Source organism: Muscardinus avellanarius, assembly GCF_963383645.1.
Source record: "Muscardinus avellanarius genome assembly, chromosome: 12".
NCBI classification, from domain to species: Eukaryota; Metazoa; Chordata; class Mammalia; order Rodentia; family Gliridae; genus Muscardinus; species Muscardinus avellanarius.
In genome coordinates, this window is record NC_137798.1 from 60,474,875 (window position 1) to 60,498,720 (window position 23,846).

Here is a 23,846-nt window from a genome sequence, read left to right on the forward strand (position 1 = left end):
CTTCAAACATGCAATCCTCCTGCCTCAGTCTTCCAAGTATTTAGGATCACAAGAATGTGCCACCAGGCTGAGCCAAAAGCCCTGTGATTTTTAATGAACTGATATTTAATATCTTTCATATTATGCTTTTTAAAAATAACTCTCCTGAATTAATTTCAAATTTATAGAAAATTGCAAGAATAATGCAAGATTTCTTTTTTATTGTTTACCCAGATTTCAGATCAATTATTTCAGTACTATTCACAGACTCATAGACTACATTCACATTTCACTGATTACCTCAGCCATGTGCTTTATAATCACCCTTTACTTTCTGATCCATGTACTGATGCTGATTTAATTGTCCTCCTCTCTCCCCTTCTTCTTCTTCTTCTTCTTCTTCTTCTCTTCTTCTTCTTCTTCTTCTTCTTCTTCTTCTTCTTCTTCTTCTTCTTCTTCTTCTTCTTCTTCTTCTTCTTCTCCTCCTTCTTCTTCTTCTTCCCCTTCCCCTTCCCCTTCCCCTTCCCCTTCCCCTTCCCCTTCCCCTTCCCCCTTCTTCTTCTTCTTCTTCTTCTTCTTCTTCTTCTTCTTCTTCTTCTTCTTCTTCTTCTTCTTCTTCTTCTTCTTCTTCTTCTTCTTCTTCTTCTTCTCTCTCTCTCTCTCTCTCCAGAAGTGAAACATCCAGAGGCATTCTACTTCTGAGTCACACCCCCTAACTCTTTTTATTTTTTATTTTATTTATTTATTTATTTTTGCGGGTGTGGGGATGAAACCCAGGGGTATTCGACCTCTGGACTACACCCCCTGCCCTATTTTTTAATCTTTTTTTTTGAAACAGGGTCTCACTAAATTGCGGAGGGCCTCACTAAGTAGCTGAGGCTGTCCGCAAACCACAATCCTCCAGTCTCAGCCTCCCGAATGCTGGGATCACAAGTGTGTGCCACCACACCCAGCCTTATTTTTTATTTTGAAACAGGATCTCACTAAGTTGCTGAGGCTAACCTCAAACCTGAGATCCTCCTGTCTCAACCTCCCAAGTATAGGGATTACAGGAATGTGCTACTGTGCCCAGCTAGATCACAGGCCTACTGAGGATAGGCAACTTGTTACAGATTGCCCAGCTACTAGAAATGGGATGCAAACAGTTCTTTTAACTCACAATTCATTGTTCCGTTTCCATTATTTAATTCCTCCAAATTGGGATTTCTCTCCATATTACCCATGCCTTGTTTGCTGGGTTATAAATGGATAACCACTCTCCCAAGTGATTTGCTAATTATGTCACCTCGCCTGAGATCATTCTATCAACTCTAATAGATCTCATTTCTTCAGAGTGGCCGAAAGTGCCTACCGTTCCCTAAAGTTTATTTCCCCTCACTCCATAGTAATAGAACGTTTAGCCAGGAAAATGGCCACCCCAGAATAAACTTCATTCCCTGGTATACTTTGTGTGTGTGTGTGTGTGTGTGTGTGTGTGTGTGTGTGTGTGGTGCTGGGGTTTGAACCCAGAGGCATTCTACCTCTGAGCTACACCCCAGCCCTATTTTATTTTTTGTTTTGAAACAGGGTCTCACTAAGTTGCTGAGGGCCTCACTAAGTAGCTCTCCAAACCCATCTCCTCTCCTTCTTACATCAACCAAAGTGGTTCACTCATTTCCTGCCAAGTGCCACATTACCCTCCTCCTCCTCCTCCTCCTCCTCCTCCTCCTCCTCCTCCTCCTCCTCCTCCTCCTCCTCCTTCACTGGGGGATGAACCTAGAGGCCTTCTACCTCTTGGCTACAGCCCTGGCTCTTTTTAGGTTTTGATTTGAAACATGGTCTCACAAGGTTGCCGAGGCTGTCCTTGAACCTGCGATCCTCATCCTCCTGTCTCAGCCACCCGAGTATTGGAATTACAGCTGTGTACCACTACACTGGGCTCATATTTCCATTTTCTTGCTCTCATCATTCAGTTTCTGAAATGCCCTTTTTCTTCTTACACATTGCTTAATCTCTTCTTCAAAGTTAAATTCAAGTCTTGCTTCCAGAAGGAAATAGGGGTGTGTGTGTGTGTGTGTGTGTGTGTGTGTGTGTGTGTGTGTGTGGTACTAGACTGAACCCAGGGGCATTCTACCTCTGAGCTACACCCCCAGCCAAATTTTTTAATTTTTATTTTGAAACAGGGTCTCACTAAGTTATGGTGGGTTTAACTCAGTTGCTGAGACTGGCTACAAATCTTTGATCTCATCTCAGCCTCCCAAGTACTGGAATTACAAGTGTGCACCATCACACCTGGCTCTGAAAGAAATAGATAGAATGGGAGTCCTCTCCCTACCTTCTCCTTTCTCTTTCTAAAATTAGGTACATGTCAGGCCAGTCTAACAGAAGACACTCTGCCTTTTAGCAAACCTCCCACAAGTTCAGAAAACACCTATAGGCTGTTTAATCTTACCTGCAAGTGATCTGATTATCCTACAGATACCATAATTTGACAGCAGACCACCTAGAAGGGCTCTTTTCTCTCTTTCTTCCATTGAGCTTCCAGCATTGCAGAAACCCCAATCCCATTTGAAGGAAGCAGACTAGGTCAGAACACTGACAGTTGGAGCAAGAAGCAGTGGGCCCCTGGAGTCAGGAGAAAAAGTAAAAAGAGAAAAACCCGGATGGGCATGGTGGCACAATACTGTAAATCCCTATACTTGGCTGAGACATGACAATTGCAGGTCGGAGGCCAGCCTCAGCAATTTGCACATGGCCCTCAGGAGCTTAGTGAACCTTGTTTCGAAGAAAGAAAAAAAAGATCTGGAGGTGAAGCTTGGAGATAGGATGCCTCTGGGTTAAGTTCCCGTGTGAGGGAGAGAGAGAGAGAGAGAGAGAGAGAGAGAGAGAGAGAGAGAGAGAGAGAGAGAGAGAGAGGAGGCAGGCAGACAGCAGACATCCTAGCTATAGGGAAAGAAGCTTCTCTGCTAAAGGGAAGGAGAGGTTGAGACCTGGTTTCAGTAAGAGAATTTGGGGAGAAGCACTGATAGATGAAACATAGTCAGTAAACAAAGATATACTCCTTGTGTCTTCAATACTAGAAGGCAAAGGTTGTTTTGTACATTTCTTTGAGACTTGTGAAAGTGACCTACTTTGTAAGAGGGAGGTGTAAGGCTAAGTTGAGCAACCTACTTGGTAAGGCCAAGATCAGAACTGTCTGCTCCTTTCTAGAATACGAATATAATATACCAGTCAGGGTGCTGGGTGAAAATGGCTGGCACAGTGAGTTGCACTGAAGAGCTTAATGCAGCACTATTTTCAGAGGTGTGGCAGGGTTAAGGAGTTCACCAGAGGCTAATGAACTACCCAAGGCTTAGCAGCAGCCAGAAGCTATTGCTACTGCAGGTCCAAAGAGAGCAGAGAGCAGAGGCCTGGGCAGCTGGAGCTGTGGAGACACTGCCTGGCACACAGCCCTGCCAGATCCACACAGGGTGGTAGTAAATGAATTCCCAGATCTTCCTACAGATTGGGAGGAAATTTATGCCAGCTAAGATAGAGGACTATTATCTAGAATATATAAAAAACTAAAAAAAACCCTAATACCCCAAACCCAAATAACCCAAATCAAAAAAATGGGCTATTGAAATGAATAGACACTTCTCAAAAGAAATACAAATGGCCAAAAAATATATGAAAAATGTTCAGATGATTAGCAGCCAGGGAAATGCAAATCAAAACTATCCCGAGATTCCATTTAACTCCAATTAGATTGGCAATCATCAAGAACACAAATACTAATAAATGCTGGCAAGGATGTGGGGAAATAGGAACTCTTATACACTGGTGGTGGGATGGCAAATTAGCACAAGCACTCTGGAGATCAGTGTGGAGGTTCCTCAAACTGGAACCACAGTACGACCCAGCCATATTATTTCTCAGAATCTTTCCAGAAGAATTTCAGTTAGAATACTATAGTGACACATGCAAACCCATGTTTATAGCAGCACAACTCACAACAGCCAAATTATGGAACCACGTAGGTGTCCATCAGTGCACAAATGTAAATGAAAATGTGCCATATATACACCAAATAGAATTTTACTCAGCCATAAAGATGAACAAAACTATGCCATTTGCAGCAAGGTGGATGGAACTAGAGAATATTATGTTAAGTGAGCTCAGCCAGTCTTAGAAAGTCAAGGGTCAAATATCTGCTCTCGTACGTGGAAGCTAGACTGAACATAGGAAACAAAAGGAACTTCAGATAGGCCGGGCGTGGTGGCGCACGCTTGTAATCCCAGCGCTTGGGAGGCTGAGACAGGAGGATCACACAGGTTCGAAGCCAGCCTCGGCTACTTAGTGAGGCTCTCAGCAACTTAGTGAGACCCTGTTTCCAAATAAAATATAAAATAGGTCAGAGTATAGCCCGGAGGTAGAAAAGCCCCTGGGTTCACCCCTAGTAACACACACACACACACACACACACACACACACACACACACGGACTCTAGATAGAAGAGGAGGGAAACCAGTATAATAGTGGGAGAAGATTGGGGGAGGGGTGGGGAGGAGAAAAAAAAGGATTGAGGAAGGGAGCAGTTCAAATAAGATTATGTCCATACAAGAAGGTTTCACGTCCAATCTCACTAGCATGTATGGGGAGAGAGGAAGAGGAATGATGCTTGGGGGTGGGGTTATACAGAGGGAAATACAGCCAGTGATGTGTGCAAGTGTGTTTGCATCACGTTGAATCTCATGATGATGTATAATTGCATTGTACCAATAAAACGGTAAAAATGATTTCCCAGCTCTCTCCCCTCTTCCCATTACTAGGAGCAGTGCTCCTGTTTTGCCTTTCCCAATGGGAAGCCACAGGATAAGGAAGCACAATCTTGAGATCCTCTGATAGCATCCTTTTAAGGAACAGAGGAGGCCAGAAGAAGAGCAGGTGATAGATCTGGGTGAGAGGATAAACCCAGGATGTGCAGCGCAGCGCGCCAGGATTATAAGGGCGACTGTCCTGTACTGGGAGTCCCACACACCGCACTTACTGCACACGCCCTCGTTCCGGTTTTTGACAAGCACCTCCTGATGCTCCCCATAAGTACTAGGTGCTGTGGGATGACACAAAAATTACCCAAACATGGTTTCCTCCTGGAGCTCAAATCCAGAGCAACCTTTGGACACTGAATCGGCTGCTCTGTGTTGCATTTTCTCTTCGATAGTGGGCGCAATAGGTTGGACTTTTTCAGATTACAGGAGCAGAGGTGTGTTTGGATCCTTTTATGTGATGGGAGTTTTATGTCAGGCTTCAGAAAAAAAAAGAGAAACTTAATCCAGATACTGTGGCAAATCTAGTGATACCGCAACAACCTTGTAAATACTGCTTCTGAACCAGGGGGCCGTGACTCTCTGCTTCCTATTCCTGGCTCTCTCCCACTTTTGTAACACCATTTTCACCAGCTGCTGACTCCCTCTGTATTTCTTACTTTCAGATTCTCTGAAAGAGGAGGAAATTGGGCTAGTTTGTCCCGGTGTGGAGAGTTCTTTTGGTAGTAGAAATTGAACCCAGGGGGATTCTATATCTGAGCTACATACCCCAGCCCATTTTATTTTTTATTTTGAAACAGGGTCTCCCTAAGTAGCTGAGGGTCTCATTAAGTTTTTGAGGCTGGCCTTGAACCTGCAGACCTCCTCCTGTCTCAGCCTCCCAAATACTGGGATCACAGATGTGTACTGCCATACCTAGTCCTATTAGAGTTCTTTCATAAGCCTCATCAAAGGGTTTTGATTTTTGCGGGTTTGGGGATGGAACCCAGGGGCATTGGATCTCTGAGCTACACCCCCTTATTCTTTATTTTGAAACAGGGTCTCACTAAGTTGCAGAGGGCCTCACTAAGTAGCTGAGGCTGTGCACAAACTGCAATCCTCTGGTCTCAGCCTCCCGAATGCTGGGATTACAAGCATGTGCCGCCACGCCCAGCCCCCCTTGCCCTATTTTTGTTCTTTATTTTGGTGGTACTGGGGTTCCTGGAAACCCTTCTACCTCCAGGCTACACTCCCAGACCTATTTTTTTATACTTTTTAATTTGGAAACAGGGTCTCTTAAGCCACTGCACACACGGCTGGCTTCGAACCTGTGTGATCCTCCTGTCTCCGCCTCTCAAGCGTGGGGATTACAAGTGTGCGCCACCACGCCCAGCTTTGATCTTTATTTTGAAACAGGGTCTCACTAAGTTGGGGAGGGCCTCACTAAGTAGCTGAGGCTGGCCGTGCACCCGTGATCCTCCTGTCTCAGTCTCCCAAATACTGGGATTACAAGCATGCACCACCATGCCCAGTTTATTAATTGATATTTTAACTGCACAACTTAATGGGTACAGTGTGAGAATTCAATACATGTATATAGTCCCATGTGCACATTTTCCTCTGGCTGCAAGATGTCAGCAGCTATCTTTCTTTCTTCCTTCCTTCTTTCCTTCCTCTCTCTTTCAGTACTGGGGGTTGAACCCATATTAGCTGACCCCAGGCACATGAACTGGGTCAGCCAAGATGAATAGAGATGCCCTGCCCGGCCCAGATTAGCCACATGAGCAAGGCCAGCTCACTTCTATGCAGTCAAAATTAACCAATCCCAGGCCAGGCGTGGTGGCACACGCTTGTGATCCCAGCATTTGGAAGGCTGAGACTGGAGGATTGCAGACAGCCTCCGCTACTTAGCAAGGCCCTTCACAACTCAGTGAGACCCTGTTTCAAAATAAAGAATGAAAAATAAGGCTGGGGGTCTAGCTCAGAGGTAGAATGCCCCTGGGTTCCATCTTTAGTACTGAAAAAAAAAAATTAACCATCCCCAGCTGACCCACAGATTCACTGTCAACAAGATGGGACACCTCATTGAGCTGGACAAGGAGTGGGTCTCTTGGGGCTCAATGACAAGATTCCACATTGAGGAAAGGCTCCATCCAGTACCCAGTACCTCCTAAGAGTATTGTTCAGAAGAGCAGCACCCAAAGGGCCTCATACTAGGAGCAGAAATAATCTGCACATAGGATTTCATCACCAAGAACTGGATTGCACATTCTTGAATGTTTTTTTGTTTTGTTTTGTTGGTGGTACTGGGGTTCCTGGAAACCCTTCAACCTCCGGGCTACACTCCCAGACCTATATTATATATTTTTTTGGAAACAGGATCTCTTAAGCCAGAGAGGCTGGCTTCGAAGCAGCGCCATCCTCCTGCTTCCGCCTCCCAATCGCGGGGATTACGAGCGTACGCCACCACACCCGGCATGTTCTTGAATTTTGTTTGTTTCTGGTACTAGAGACTGAACCTAGGTACATTCTATCTCTGAATGACACCCAGCCCTTTTCATTATTTGTTTATTTAGTTTGGTGCTAGAGATTGAACTCATCGGGCATTCTACCTCTGAGCTATATCCCAGGCCCTTTTCTTTCCTTTTAATTTTGAAACAAGTTCAGGCCCGGGATGTAGCTCAGTGGCAAAGTGCCTGCATTACAAGTGTGGCGCTCTGGGTTCAATCCCCAATTTTAAAAAGACAAAAAAAAAAAGAACCCCTTTAATTTTGAAACAGATTCTGGCCTTGAACCTGTGATCCTCCTGTCTCAGCTTCCCAAGTACTGGGATCACAGGCGTGTACCATCACGCCCGGCATTATTATTATTATTATTATTTTTAATTAATTTATTTTTTAAATTGGTGCATTGTAGGCATATATCAATCACATTGGAGTACAAGACTTGAGAGGATATACAAGCACACATCATCCAATTAGCCCTCCTCTAGCCCCCATCCCATTCCCTCCCCCTCCCTCCATCCCACACTTCTTTGGTGATTTACTTTGATACATTTGTTTCTGTACCTCCTGCATTTTAAAGCGGCTCCGTCCTCCAGTATTACATACCCTCTGATTGGTCACATTAGTTGCTTCACTATAGGGCCCTTTCTATAGCTCAACCTCTTCCTGTTGCCCTTTTCCTCCTAGTTATTGCTGATTAAGAGAAGCGTCTGATTTATATTTTCTGTGATATTTCTCTGTGCATGCTGCGTTGCAAGTACCGATCCCACTCTTGATGGTCCCAGTAGTGGCCTGGCTACTCAGTGGACTGATCCAGACCTCGCTGGCTCAAGCAGCGGCCTTGCCTCATGGGAGGCCCCAGTTCTGGTCTCGCTGGCCCCTGAACCGGTCTAACCCCTAAGCTGGCTTTGGTCCCGACCTTGGAGGCCGCAGGAGTGAACTTGCCTCACGCCAGGCTCCGATGCTGGCCATTGGCCCCTGCATCCGTCTAACCCCTTGGCAGGATTCCAATCCCGGCCTCGGAGGACCCAGCACCGGCCTAGCCTCATGGAAGGCTCCAATGCCGGCCTCTTTGGCCCCAGCACCAGCCTAACCCCTCGGCAGGCTCCGATCCCGGCCTCGGAGGCCCCAGCACTGGTCATGCCTCAAGGCAGGCTCCGATGCCGGCCTCGCTGGCCCCAGCACCGGCCTAACCCCTCAGCAGGCTCTTATCCTGGCCTCGGAGGCCCCAGTACCGGCCTTACCTCACAGCAGGCTCCGATGCCGGCCTCGCTGGCCCCAGCACCGGCCTAACCCCTCGGCAGGCTCTTGTCCTGGCCTCGGAGGCCCCAGTACCGGCCTTGCCTCAGGGCAGGCTCCGATGCCGGCCTCGCTGGCCCCAGCACCGGCCTAACCCCTCGGCAGGCTCTTATCCTGGCCTCGAGGCCCCAGTACCGGTCTTGCCTCAAGGCAGGCTCCGATGCCGGCCTTGCTGGCCCCAGCAGCGGCCTAACCCCTCGGCAGGCTCTTGTCCTGGCCTCGGAGGCCCCAGTACCGGCCTTGCCTCACGGCAGGCTCCGATGCCGGCCTCGCTGGCCCCAGCACCGGCCTAACCCCTCGGCAGGCTCCGATCCCGGCCTCGGAGGCCCCAGCACTGGTCATGCCTCAAAGCAGGCTCCGATGCCGGCCTTGCTGGCACCAGCACCGGCCTAAGCCCTCGGCAGGCTCTTATCCTGGCCTCGAGGCCCCAGTACCGGCATTGCCTCAAGGCAGGCTCCGATGCCGGCCTCGCTGGCCCCAGCACTGGCCTAACCCCTCGGCAGGCTCTTATCCTGGCCTTGGAGGCCCCAGTACCGACCTTGCCTCACGGCAGGCTCCGATGCCGGCCTCGCTGGCCCCAGCACCGGCCTAACCCCTCGGCAGGCTCCGATCCCAGATTTGGAGGCCCCAGCACTGGTCATGCCTCAAGGCAGGCTCCGATGCCGGCCTCGCTGGCCCCAGCACCGGCCTAACCCCTCAGCAGGCTCTTATCCTGGCCTCGGAGGCCCCAGTACCGGCCTTGCCTCAGGGCAGGCTCCGATGCCGGCCTCGCTGGCCCCAGCACCGGCCTAACCCCTCGGCAAGCTCTTGTCCTGGCCTCGGAGGCCCCAGTACCGGTCTTGCCTCAAGGCAGGCTCCGATGCCGGCCTTGCTGGCCCCAACAGCGGCCTAACCCCTCGGCAGGCTCTTGTCCTGGCCTCGGAGGCCCCAGTACCAGCCTTGCCTCACGGCAGGCTCCGATGCCGGCCTCGCTGGCCCCAGCACCGGCCTAACCCCTCGGCAGGCTCCGATCCCGGCCTCGGAGGCCCCAGCACTGGTCATGCCTCAAGGCAGGCTCCGATGCCGGCCTTGCTGGCCCCAGCACCGGCCTAACCCCTCGGCAGGCTCTTATCCTGGCCTCGAGGCCCCAGTACCGGCCTTGCCTCAAGGCAGGCTCCGATGCCGGCCTCGCTGGCCCCAGCACTGGCCTAACCCCTCGGCAGGCTCTTATCCTGGCCTCGGAGGCCCCAGTACCGACCTTGCCTCACGGCAGGCTCCGATGCCGGCCTCGCTGGCCCCAGTACCGGCCTAACCCCTCGGCAGGCTCCGATCCCAGATTTGGAGGCCCCAGCACTGGTCATGCCTCAAGGCAGGCTCCGATGCCAGCCTCGCTGGCCCCAGCACCGGCCTAACCCCTCAGCAGGCTCTTATCCTGGCCTCGGAGGCCCCAGTACCGGCCTTGCCTCAAGGCAGGCTCCGATGCCGGCCTCGCTGGCCCCAGCACCGGCCTAACCCCTCGGCAGGCTCCGATCCCGGCCTCATAGGCCCCAGTACCGGCCTTGCCTCAAGGCAGGCTCCGATGCCGGCCTCGCTGGCCCCAGCACCGGCCTAACCCCTCGGCAGGCTCTTATCCTGGCCTCGGAGGCCCCAGTACCGGCCTTGCCTCAAGGCAGGCTCCGATGCCGGCCTCGCTGGCCCCAGCAGCGGCCTAACCCCTCGGCAGGCTCTCGTCCTGGCCTCGGAGGCCCTAGTACCGGCCTTGCCTCAAGGCAGGCTCCGATGCCGGCCTCGCTGGCCCCAGCACCAGCCTAACCCCTCGGCAGGCTCCGATCCCGGCCTCGGAGGCCCCAGCACTGGTCATGCCTCACTGCAGGCTCTGATGCCGGCCTCGCTGGCCCCAGCAACGGCCTAACCCCTCGACAGCTCTTATCCTGGCCTCGGAGGCCCCAGTACCGGCCTTGCCTCAAGGCAGGCTCCGATCCCGGCCTCGGAGGCCCCAGCACTGGTCATGACTCAAGGCAGGCTCTGATGCCGGCCTCACCGGCCCCAGCACCGGCCTAACCCCTCGGCAGGCTCTTATCCTGGCCTCGTAGGCCCAAGTACCGGCCTTGCCTCATGGCAGGCTCTGATGCCAGCCTCGCTGGCCCCAGCACCGGCCTAACCCCTCAGCAGGCTCCGGTCCCGTCCTCGGGGGCCCCAACACTGGCCTTGCCTCACGGCAGGCTCCGATGCCGGCCTCGCTGACCCCAGCACCGGCCTAACCCCTCAGCAAGTTCCGGACCCGACCTCGGAGGCCCTAGCACAAGCCTTGCATCATGGCAGGCTCCAATGCCGGCCTCGCTGGCCCCAGCATCGGTCTAACCCCTCTGCAGGTTCCAATCCCGGCCACGGAGGCCTCAGTAGTGGCCTTGCCTCACAGCAAGCTCTGATGTCGGCCACTGGCCCCGGCGTCCGCCTAACCCCTCAGCAGGTTCCGATCACTATCTCTGTGGTTATTATTTCAAAGGTTCCAGTTGTAATGTATCAGATCTTTGCCTCCCCCGAATATTGGCCACTGGCATTGCCACTGCCTCCACCGTTTCAAATCCTTCCCAGGCTCTTTTTCCACTCTGAATGTTGTCCAGTGTTCCTAAGCATGCGTGATGGTAGCATTCGACATTTGGTGTAATTTCTCCAAAAAAAATAAAGTTGGTAAGATCCGGTTTCTGCTTCTCCTGAATACAAGTCTCCACCACCATCGCGGAGAACTCTTTCAACACCGCATTTCTCCTTGGTCTCCGCTAAACTCTCTCCTTATATGTGATGTCTGAGATTCTTAACAATATAGAGAAATAGCAGTCCTCTTTCACGGCGAATTTTTCCATAAGTTCCAGTGCATTTAGATAAGTTTTGTCTGCATCTCCAGTGTCCTGGCATCCATAACGGCTTTCTTACCACCTCTCCGATATTTTTCTTTATCTTTTTCTGTTCTGGGCCCGGTTTCTCCAGGGGTCTGGTGTGCTACTCGCAGTTCGGCCCGGGGCCCAGAGGGGCCCCAGCTGGGGTGCCCTGTGCTCGACCCCCGCCCAGAACCCAGCGTCTTACTGGGCCTGGTTTCTCCAGGGGTCTGGCGTGCTACTCGCAGTTCGGCCTGGGGCCCAGTTTCCCGCGACCCGGGCCCCATCTGGCGTGCCCCGCCCACGACCCCTGCCTAGAACCCAGCGTCTTACTGGGCCTGGTTTCTCCAGGGGTCTGGCGTGCTACTCGCAGTTCTGCCTGGGGCCCAGAGTCCCACGACCCGGGCCCCATCCGGTGTGCCCAGCCCGCGACCCCCCCCCCCCGCCCAGAACCCAGCGTCTTACTGGGCCTGGTTTCTCCAGGGGTCTGGCGTGCTATGCGCAGTTCGGCCGGGACCCAGAGTCCCGCGACCCGGGCCCCAGCTGGCGTGCCCTGTCTATTATTATTATTATTTTTAGAAACAGAGTCTTGCTAAATTGCTGAGGCTAGCTTCAAACCTATTATCCTCCAATTTTAGCTTCTCAAGTCCTGGGACTACAGGTGTGTGCCACCACACCCAGTTAGTGTTGTTTTGTTTTGTTTTGTTTTGTTTTGTTGCAGTATTGGTCATGCAACCCAGGGGTATTCTATCTCTGAGCTATACCTTTATTCCTTTTTGTTGTTGTTGTTCTTTTATGGCAAGGTTTATTTATTTTTATTTTATTTTATTGGTGCATTGTATTTATACATCATAGTGGGATAAAAAAAAAAAAAACTTGTGTAGACATACATGCACACATCACCCAGTCGGCCCCCATCCCATCCCCACCCCCTTCCCTCCCAAGCCCTCCCTCCCACACTTGGCTTAGTGGTTGATGTCAATACGTTTGTCTAAATGCATCCTGTGCCTCAGAGAGCTCTTTTCCCACTCCCCTCCCCTCAGTCAGATGGCCCTGTTTGCTCCTCCATAGGTTCTCCTTTTCACCTGGGGCTCCTCCTATGACCCATTTCACTTTAGCTTTCACATATTAGTGAAAGTATCTGATTTCGTACTTTTTGCGACTGACTAATCTCGCTTAGCGTAATGTCCTCCAGTTCCATCCATTTCCCTGAAAATGCTGTAATTGTACTTTTTTATGGCTGAGTAAAATTCCATTGTGTACATATCCCATAGTTTTGTAATCCATTCATCCATTGATGGACATCTCGGTTGGTTCCATAGTTCGGCAATGGTGAATTGTGCAGCTATGAACATAGATATGCATGGATTAGTTTTTTATTCTTTTTTTGAAACAGGGTCTCACTGAGTTGCAGAGGGCCTCACTAAGTAGCTGAGGCTGTCTGTGACCCAGGTAGTTTTTTAAAAGGTAAAATTAGTGAAGTTAATTGTAATACTTTATAGGACTTTCCATAATCTTTCCAAGTATCCTGCCCCACATTCATTTAAATGACAAATAAAAACCAATTACCAATCTTGGGAATCAATACTATTGAATCTAGAAAAGAAGCTGAGAATAGGGAGTTTTCTGAGACCTTTGTGGCCAGGATAAAGCTTTCAATGCTTCAGAATAAACAGCAAACTCAGAAGAAGGAGAGCCATTGGCCAATGCTTAATGCACCGTTTAACCCCTGCACTGAGGTCTATGCCTGTTGCCAGCCACTGGTCTGTTCTGGGTGGGGTGCACACCAGTGTTCCTGCATGTCTGATGTCTCCTGGCAACCCTGGGGCTTCAAAGAGCTGGTGGTCCACTTGTCCTGGGGACACTGTAATAGGTGGTGGCAGTATGACCCAGGGAACTCAGACCAGACTTAGGTTCTCATGGATTGCTGTGGTTTTATTTATTTATTTATTTATTTATTTATTTATATTTATTTGCAGTACTGGGGATGGAACCCTGAGGCATTCTACCTCCGAGCTACACCCCCAGCCCTATTTTTTATTATTTATTTTGAAACAAGGTCTCACTGAGTTGCAAAGGGCCTCACAAAGTAGCTGAGGCTGTCCAAGAACTGTGATTCTCCTGTCTCAGCTTCCCAAATCCTGGGATTACAAGCGTGCGCCACCATACCTGGCTCAACGTTGTGTTTTTAAATATTAGAAGTCTACTTCAAGCCAGTCGTGATGGTGCATGCTTATAATCCCAGTACTTGAGAGGCTGAGACAGAAGGATCCGGGTTCATGGCCAGCCTCAGCTACTTAGTGATGCCCTCTGCAACTTAGTGAGACCCTGTTTCAAAATAAAGAATAAAAAGTAGGCCTGGGGGTGTAGCTTGGAGGTAGAATGCCCCTGGGTTCCATTCCCAGCACCAAAATAAATAAATAAATAGATAATAAGTCTACTTCATACAAGTAGAAACAAAGAACTGACACCTAGATTTCTTTTTTTTTTTTTTCCTTTCTGGAGAATGTTATAAAATTTTTGACAAGCTTAGTTAGATTCATTGAAAAAGGATTTAGAAAAGCTATGAACTATGTGATTCCAACTATATAACATTTTGGAAAAGGCAAAACTATGGAGAGTAAAAAGATTAGTGGTCATCAGGGATGAGGGGAACAGGAGGGATGAGCAAACGGAACACAGAGGTTTTTAGGGCAGTGAAACTGTTCTGTTCAACACCATACCACAATGGTGCATATATGTCATAACCCATGTGTCAAGATGCAGAGAACGTACACCACCGAGAGTGAGCCCTAACGTAAACAGTGGACTACAGGTGATGGTGACAGGTCCGTGGGGCTCATCAGGTGTAACCAGTATACTCCTGTGGTGTGCTGTGTCGAGAGCAGGGAGGCGTGCATGTGTGGGGACAGGGTGTATAGCATTCTGTACTTCCTGCTTCGTATAGTTGTGAGTCTAAAAACTGCTCTAAAAGTAAAGTTTATGAACTTAAAAAATCTGAGTTGGATACTATGGGAGGTTGAGATTGGAGGATTGAAGGTTCAAGGTCAGGCTCAGCAACTTAGCAAGACACGGTTTCAAAATTAAAAAAACAAAAGGGGGAAGGGACTTATTAAACAATTTGGAATAAGTTGGCAACCTGACACCCCATCATCCCCAGGTTCTTTGGGGGAGTATGTTGGATATTCTTCTGTATAACTAAAATATAACCATCAAAATCAGAAATTTCTGAGACCACATTAAATTATATCCAGGGGTTCTAATAATGTCCTTTATAAGAAAATAAAAGGTCTACTTCAGGAAGAAGAAAAAAGAATTAGGAGCCTTGAATGGATTTTAATGAAAAGCCACAGTAGAGAACAAAACATAAAAAATCAGAGAAGTGGAAGCCATTAAGAGAGACATATAAGCCAGTCCTGGTGGTGCAAGCTTGTAATCCCCGTGCTTGGGAGGCAGAGACAGGAGGATCGCGCAGGTTCGAAGCCAGCTGCGCGCTGGCTTAGGAGACCCTGTTTCCAAATAAAAATATAAAATAGGTCTGGGAGTGTAGCCCGGAGGTAGAAGGGCTTCCAGGAACCCCAGTACCACCAAAAGAGAGAGAGAGAGAGAGAGAGAGAGAGAGAGAGAGAGAGAGAGAGAGACAGAGAGAGAGAGAGACAGAGACATATAAATTTCCAACTCTTGGACTTAAAATAGTTTTAAAAAAAGGATTGATAGAAGATAAATCTGAACATTTAAAACAAGTTGAAGGCAGGTGTGGTGCACATACCTATAGCCTGAGTACTTAGAATTCTGAGACAGGAGGATAACAGGTTCCATAGTTTTTCCTTTTCCAGCAATTTCATGAGACCCTGTTCCTTCCTTCCTTCCTTCCTTCCTTCCTTCCTTCCTTCCTTCCTTCCTTCCTTCCTTCCTTTCTCTTTCTTTCTTTCTTTCTTTCTTTCTTTCTTTCTTTCTTTCTTTCTTTCTTTCTTCCTTTTTTTCTTTCTTTCTTTCTTTCTTAGGGTCTGGGGATGGAACCCAGGGGCATTCTACCTCCGAGCTATAGCCCCTGCCCTATTTTTTATTCTTTATTTTGAAACCGGGTCTCACTGAGTTGCAGAGGGCCTCACTAAGTAGCTGAGTCTGTCCGTGAACCACGATCCTCCTGTCTCAGCCTCCTAAATGCTGGAATTACAAGCGTGCGCCACCATGCCCGACTCATGAGACCCTGTTTCAAAATAAAAAATAAAAACGTCTTGGGATATAGCTTGGATGTAGAACACCCCTGGGTTCAATCTTCAATACCAAAAACTAAAAAATAAAACAGATTGAGCAAAAGATTAACAATATAAAAAAGGTTCAGTTTTGATAGGTATAGCGGTGCATACCTATAATCCTAGTTACTTGGGAGGTTGAGGCAAGCGGATTGCAAGTTTGGGGGCCAGTCTGGGCAATTTAGCCAGACCCAGGGGCAAAATAAAAAAAAAAATTAAAAGGAAGGGCTACCAGTGGTAGATTGATGGTCTACCATGATGTAGGCTCTGGGTTCTAACCTCCGAGAGAAACAGACAGACAGACAGACAGGTTTCAGGCCAACTTCAGGAATTTAATATGACACTGTTTCTAAATGAAATATAAAATGGGGTTCGGGGTATAGCTTGGAGGTAGAATGACTCTGGGGTTTAATCTTTAGTACCATTAAAAAAAAAAAAAAAAAGATGCATTGCCAGGCGTGGTGGCGCATGCTTGTAAACCCTGTGCTTGGGAGGCGGAGACAGGAGGATCGTGGTCTGGGAGTGTAGCCCGGAGGTAGAAGAGTTCCATCCCTAGTACCACCAAAAATTAAAAAAAAAAAAAGTAAGATGCATCAAAATACATAAAATTTCAAGTTTCTACAACCAAAACAGGTTATAGATACTTCAAAATATATGTTAAGAATGAAAACAACTTTAGAAGCACTCAAAGAGGCTTTGGATGAAAATTCTGATTTCTCAAGAAAGCATAAAGCTGTCCTCACAAGAAGTTGGAGAATGGAATGAAGAGTGACTGAACTTATCCAGCAGAAAGGAAAGATTAGAAAACTAAGGTACAGATGAAACAAGTCCTTTTTTGTTACTAATAAAAATTGTATTTACTTAGAAGCATCCAGAATGTTAACCAAAAAAGTTTCAACTTTTTTTTGTAATGACATAGTGGTTTTCAGCTAACAGAACAACAATTATTTTGTATAAGCTGCATCATAGACAACTGAAGATGAAACAACTACCATCCCCATATATAACTAATTGTGCTGTGCAGCAAGAACCTGCTTTAAATTTCCATGCCAGTTTTCAACCTCAATGCTGTACCAGGCAAGGTTAGTGGCTATTGAAAATATCAACAGGGGTGTATTCATTTCGAGTCACCCCCTCATGCCATTTTGGCATGGGGCTGTATTTCTATTTTCTGTATTTCTATCTTTTAATAAACTTCTTTAAATCTTCAAAAAAATAAAAAAGAAAATATCAACAGGACAGGGCTATACAGAGACACATTTGCGCCGGGCATGGTGGCACCTGCTTGTAATTCCAGCATTTGAGAAGCTGAGACAGGAGGATTATGGTTTGCAGACAGCCTCAGCTCCTACTTAGTGAGGCCCTTTGCAATACAGTGAGACCCTGTTTCAAAGTAAAGAATAAAAAACAGAGCTGGGAGTGTAGCTCAGAGGTAGAATGCCCCTGGGTTCCATCCCCAGTGCCAAAAATAAAAATAAAAATAAATAAAAATAAATAAAGACATTTGGTAATGTGTTAACTATTCAAAAAAAAGATACTATACAGTTTAAAAACAAATCTAAAAGAGCCTTATATTTCAATTTTTTCTTTAAAAGTTAAATGCTTTATAGACAAGAAAAAGACACTGTACTAGAGCCAATTTCTTCTTCTCCTTCTCCTTCTTCCTCAGCTCCCCCCTCCTCCTTCTTTTTCTTGCTCTTTTCAGCCTTGACAACTCCCTGTTTTGCTGCATCAGGTTTCCCTTTAGCTCAGTAGGCAACAATATCCTTTTCGTATTTTGCCTTCAGCTTAGCAGCTTTCTTCTCATAAGGCTGCTTGTCATCTGCAACAATGTCATTCCTATCTCTCCCAGGTTCTTTGCAACATCAGGAATAGACAGGCCAGGATGTTCTCCTTTGACTTGGGGGTGATACTCCAAACAGAACAAGAAGAAGGCCGATGGAGGCTTCTTGGGTGCATGTCTTCAGATTTTCCTTTCTTTTTAGCAGACATGGTCTTCCATGTCTCTGAGCACTTCTTAGGAAAGTCTGAGAAGCTGACAGAAGCATCTGGGTGCTTCTCTTGTGCTTTTCTCAGCAAGTTTGCACAAAAAATGCATACAATGACGTCTCAGTATCTCGAGACTAGGTGATTTTCTGGAGAAGAAAACATACATGGTAGGAACGTGGCTACACCAAAGGGGCATTAAGACATGGATTAATAAGGCCGAGTTACTTATGTAAAGCCTCTTGAAGAAACAAAATGTATAGTGAATTAAGTGATGAAGGTAAATTAATTGTTATGCTTAATGATCCTTTAGAAAGTCTCTGAATAAGTGAGAGTGTCAATACAGTTAGAAACAAACAAACTAACTGGCGGGGACCACATGGTGGTGCATGCTTGTAATGCTTGCAATTGAGAGGCTGAGATAGGAGGACCACATGTTCGAAGCCATCCTCGGAAACATAAAAAGGCCTTCCGCAACTTAGTGAGACCCTGTTTCCAAATAAGAAATAATATCAGGATGCAGGTATATAGCTCGGAGGTAGAATGTCCCTGGGTTCAATCTCCCGTGCCACCACAAACAAACAAACAAACAAACAAAATCAGGAATGGAAAAGCCAGAGCTCTAGCAGAAACTTCAAGTTCTTTTAGAATTGCATCAAGGAAAAGAAATGAATTTTCACTAAAAAAACAATTTAGAGGTAGTTTGTCCTATAAATATAGAATGGAATCTTTCCAGAGCAGATGTAAAGATCAGTCGTGCATGTGGAAAACTGAGTTCCTATAAAATCAAAACAAAATTCTTTTAGAAAAATGCAAAAGAACTGCTGGCTATTATCAAAGTGAGTTTATTACCCATAAAAGAAAGACTCATGGTAATCATTTGAGAGCTCTGTTGGCTGAGAGAAACCTGGATGAGTTAAGAAGAGAAAATGCATACATATATGTGTTTGGAAAGGGATACAAAGCCCCTGACATTTCAAATGAACTATTTGGCAGAGGCCAGAGAGGAATTACAAAGGAACCCTCTGGATGAGAAGAGCCCAAAGGAAGAAAGAATAGCCAGCTCTAATATGTCATAGAGATCCAGGGCCCAGTGTCCTGTATGGACCATATGCTGTCCCCACAGGGCTGGGGTCCCAGAAAAAGAATCCCTCAATCAGGCCATCTCCATCTTCATGCAGACCCTCGAAGGGAATGGGGAAATCTCGTCCTAGTGATGCTCACACTGACAGAGTCTGGATCACCTTTTGGTTGTACTTTCTACTTGAACTGGGAGCTGCTGGTCCAGGTGGTCATTCCTTCATCCTCCCATCAGGGCAAAATGTTACAGAGGGGCAGGAAAGCCCAAGGACATGATACCTTACTAAACTTCCTCATGAAAAGCTTCTAATGTGATGTTCTGGAGCTAGCATTTAGGAGCTGATGGGAGCTGATTATGCACATCCCTTCCCAACTCCAGTTTAAGTGTCTTCACATTATAGCTTGAAATAAATTGACCATGGTGAGAGTATTTGCACCAGAAATAGGCAATGCTATCTAAATCAGAGCTTCCCTGCAGAGCCACCCCTGCTCTAAAGAACCATTTTATCAGTACACTTCTTCCTTATGGCAGTATTTTTTTTTCAGTACTGAGATTTGAAACCAGGATCATTAACTGAGCTATGCCACACTTCTGACCATCATTATCAGCATAATAATAATAATAATAATAATAATAATAAATTATTATTATTTAAAATTTTGAAATAAGGTCTCAAGTTGTTGAAGGTCCTGCTAAATTGCTGAGGCTGACCTTGGACCTTCTATCCTCCGGTCTCAGCCTCCCAAGTACTGGGATCACAAGCATGTGCTATTGCACTCAGCTGGCAGTAATTCCATATTGTTCATCAGACACACAGATGCCTGGGCTCCTTCTCCCAGAAATTCCGTTTTAGTTGTTCTCAGGTGGACAGTTGTAGTGGTTGGTGCATGGCTGCAATCCTGCAAGAACTTGTTTCAAAATGGAAAATAAAGTAGGGCTAAGGCATAGTTCAGAGGTAACGTGTATGAATTTTTTATTATTTTTATTATTTATTTGATACTGGGGGTAGAACACAAAGGCATTCTATTTCTGAACTACATCCCCAGGCCATATGTATGTATGTATGTATGTATGTATGTATGTATATATGTATGTATATATTTTTTTGCAGTACTGGGGATGAAACCCAGGGGGCATTCTACCTCTGAGGTACACCCCCACTTCTATTTTTTTATTCTTTTTTTGAAACAGGGTCTCACTGAGTTGCAAAGGGCCTAAGTAGCTGAGGCTGTCTGCGAACCACAATCCTCCTGTCTCGGCCTCCCAAACACTGGGATTACAAGTGTGAGCCACTGCCCGGTTCTTAGTTTCCATTTTGAAATAGGGTCTTTCTAGGTTACTGAGGGTCTTGTTAAGTTGCAGAGGCTGGCCTAGAACCTATGATCCTCCTGTCTCAGTCTCCTAAGTATTACATGCGCCACTATACCTGGAACACCTTACTTTTCAACAGCTCCCTGGGTGATATCAATGTGCAGCCAGGGTCAAGAACCACTGCCTTTCAACCAGTCACCGTGTGTGTGTGTGTGTGTGTGTGTGTGTGTGTGTGTGTGTGTGTTACTAGGGAGACCAAACCCAGGGAATTCTATCTCTAAGCCACACCCCCAGCCCTATTTTATTTTGAAATAGCGTCTCACTAAGTTGCTGAGGGCCTTGCTAAGTTTCTGGGACTGGCTGCAAAGCTGCAATCCTCTCTCAGTCTTCCAAATACTGGGATTGCAAGTGTGAGCCATCATGCCAGACTCTACCAGCCTTTGATATTGTGGAAGAGACCTTTAGATATCACCTTACCATTTACTTAAAACCAAATCCACTTTATTGAGTCCTGAGTTCTCCTCTCCTGGATCCTCTCTTTTCTGAGACATGTGATGGAACTGTAGAAAGCTTTGTGCAGAGCCCAGGATTTTTTCAGCCCAAAATTTTTCCTTAGTATACTTTGAGTTACTAACTGCCCTTCCCATCAGGTATCTAATAGTGTTGCAGAATGGCTTCTCTATTTCCCCCACTTTGGTTCTGGTGATTAAATTCAAGGACACTCTATCACTGAGCTACAGCCACAGCCTGTTTTATCTTTAATTTTGAGACAAAGTCTAGCTGAGTTGCCCAGGCTGGCCTTGAACCTGTGATCCTCCTTCCTTGGCTTCCTGAGTAGCTGGGATTTCAGGCTTGTGCCACTGTTCCTGGCACAGAACAACATCTTAGTGTTGGGAGCTGCCAGAGACATAGGCCTCAGGCACTAATTCATTTTATCTTTTATTTTATTTTGGTGGTGAGGATTGAACCCAGGGACACTTTACCTCCAAGCTGCACCCCCAGCCCTATTTTATTTTTTGTTTGAAAACAGGGTCTTGCTCGGTGGCTGGGAGCCTCAATAAATTGCTGAGGCTGGCTCCAAACCTATGATTCTCTTTCTCAGCCTCCCAAGTACTGGGGTTAGAAAGGTGTAGCATGACAACTGACTCACTAATTCTTTTTAAGTAAACAATGCCTTTTCTCTTTTTCATAAATCTTTGAAAAATTTTAGGCAAAAATAAAATATTTTGAAGATTATGTATGCAGGGTTTGTTTTGTTTAGAACTTGCTGAAGTTTTATTAACCCTAGCAATACATTTTTATATTTATTTTGTGTAAAGCATAGAGGTCAGGAATTTGAGCATTTGGTGGTGAGGACATGGATGATACCTTAGCCACATCTTCATAAAGACCAGGATAAAAAGGAGTGGGGTTCTCCTTAGGTATCCTTTGCTCCCTAGCTCCTCCTCTTTGCCTGGTTTGTAGCTGAGTTAATACTGCTTTGTAATATTTGCTATTATATAAAAACATATTGCTGTGCTTTTCTGTGCTTTATTTGTGCACAACCCTGGAAGATATGGAGCCAATTAGAAAGAAAATGTATAGGATGATTTAGGGGTGAGAAAAATTGGGGGGAGGGGCTGGAAGTATGGATCAGTGGTAGAGCACACGGTTAGCATGTGCAGGGTCCTGGATTCAATTCCAGTAGGAAAAAGGAAGGAAGGAAGGAAGGAAGGAAGGAAGGAAGGAAGGAAGGAAGGGAGGGAGAGAGGGGGGGAGGGAGGGGAAGGGCAGAAAGAAGGAAGGAAGGGAGGAAGGAAGGGAGGAAAGAAGGAAGAAAGGGAGGAAGGAAGGAAGGGAAGGGAAGGGAGGAAAGAAGGGAGGAAGGAAGGGAGGGGAAGGGAGGAAAGAAGGAAGGAAGGGAGGAAGGAAGGAAGGGAGGGGAAGGGAGGAAAGAAGGAAGGAAGGGAGAAAGGAAGGAAAGAAGGAAGGGAGGGAGGGAGGAAGGAAGGGTGGGAGGAAGTGAAGGAAGGAAAGAAGGAAGAGAGGAAGGAAGGAAAGAAAACTTTACAGTTCTCTCACTGCCGGCTCTGTGTTTGTTCTTCATGGCATTACAGAAGCATTTGCCCCTAGAGTTCAAATTCCAGGTGGCTTATAAATGCCTGGAATTTGTTATTGTCTTTTCAGTGGAAACATAGAGCAGTAATGCCAGGGTAAGTCAAGAGAGAAATCTTAGCTTCTCTCCACATAACAAAGAATTATGTTGTATATAGCAATATTTTTTGTTTCACAAATGTGTTAGAATAAGAGGAAAAAAGTTTTTTTTTGCTTCATGTCAATATTAACAAGAAGTAATCAATAAGTTAATTGTTTTTTTCCTCAAGGACATTCTTTACAGTATTTCCTAAACTTTGCAAATGAAAACTTTGTTAAATTTATAAAATATATTTAAGATGCAAAGAATTTTTAGAATGATTTTGCAAATATCTGTGTATTCACCACTTAGATTTTTTTCTTCCTACCATTTAGATTTTTAAAACATGCCAACAAGCCGGGCGTGGTGACACACGCTTGTAATCCCCGCGCTTGGGAGGCTGAGACAGGAGAATCGCACAGATTCGAAGCCAGCCTCATCTACTTAGTGAGGCTCTCAGCAACTTAGTGAGACCTGTTTCCAAATAAAACATAAAAACGGTCTGGGAGTATAGCCCGGAGGTAGAAAGCCTCTGGGTTCCACCCCCAGTACCACCAAAAAAAAAGAAAAAAAAGAAAAAGAAACATGCCATCAGTTAACCAACCACGTTTGATTCAAGTATTTTTTTCTTCAAGTTTTACAGATACAATTATGTTCTGTTCTAGTTCTTCCCCCTCCTTTTGTTCCCAGAGATAACTTATTCTGAAATTGTTTTAGACCTTTCTCAGCCATATCTTTATACTTTCATTGCAATTACCATTGTCCATAAGCATGGCCTAGCATTGTTGTGTTTTTAAGATAAGTACAAATTCAGTGTGGTAGTGAACGCCTGTAGTCCCAGTACCTGAGAAGCTGGGACAGGAGGATCATAGGTTCACAGCCTTAGCTGTTTAGTGAGGCTTTCTGCAACTTAGTGAGGCCTTGTTTCAAAATAAAAAATAAAAAAGACTGGAAGTGTACTTCAGAGGTAGAACACCCTGGGCTCCATCCCCAGTACCACAATAAATAAATAAATAAATAAATAAATAAATAAATAAATAAGCCAGGCATGGTGGCTCACGCTTGTAATCCCAGCATTCGGGAGGCTGAGACAGGAGGATCGTGGTTCGTGGACAGCCTCAGCTACTTAGTGAGGCCCTCTGCAACTCAGTGGGACATGGTTCCATAATAAAGAATATAAAATGGGGCAGGGGGTATAGCTGGGAGGTCAAATGCCCCTGGGTTCCATCCCCAGTACCACAAATAAATAAATAAATAAGTAAGAATAAATAAATAAGGCTCAGGATGTAGCTCAGAAATAGAATGCCCTGGATTCACTCCCTAGTAACACACACACACACACACACACACACACACACACACACACACAGTATAAATGATAGGACACAATGTGCATCATTCTGCAATTTGCTTTTATTACTTTTATCAAATATTCCCAAGAACCAACCATGTAGATACATGCAGGTCTGAGCATTCATCTTCGCTGCAGGTTCTCCCTCTTTTGTGAGCACATGCCCATGTAGTCGGCTACCCATTCGTTCAGATCTCCCCCTTTTTTCCCCACTTGGGGGCAAATAATAGAGAAAATAGTTTAAAATTTCTCAAGTGTGAACAGCTTATTACAAAAAAAAAAAT

At 46.4% G+C, this 23,846-nt stretch overlaps 1 pseudogene across 1 annotated transcript in view; it reads right to left on the minus strand.

Moving 5' to 3' along the window:
• Positions 1 to 532: 532 nt before the first annotated feature.
• LOC308271023 overlaps positions 533 to 23,846 on the minus strand; it is a 33,000-nt pseudogene continuing 9,686 nt past the window's right edge. The window contains exons 3-5 of the transcript in view: positions 17,341 to 17,783; positions 5,302 to 5,437; positions 533 to 613 (exon numbers count right to left, since the gene is read on the minus strand). The product of the transcript in view is annotated as an uncharacterized misc_RNA (transcript). The remainder of the gene's footprint in view (positions 614 to 5,301; positions 5,438 to 17,340; positions 17,784 to 23,846) is intronic.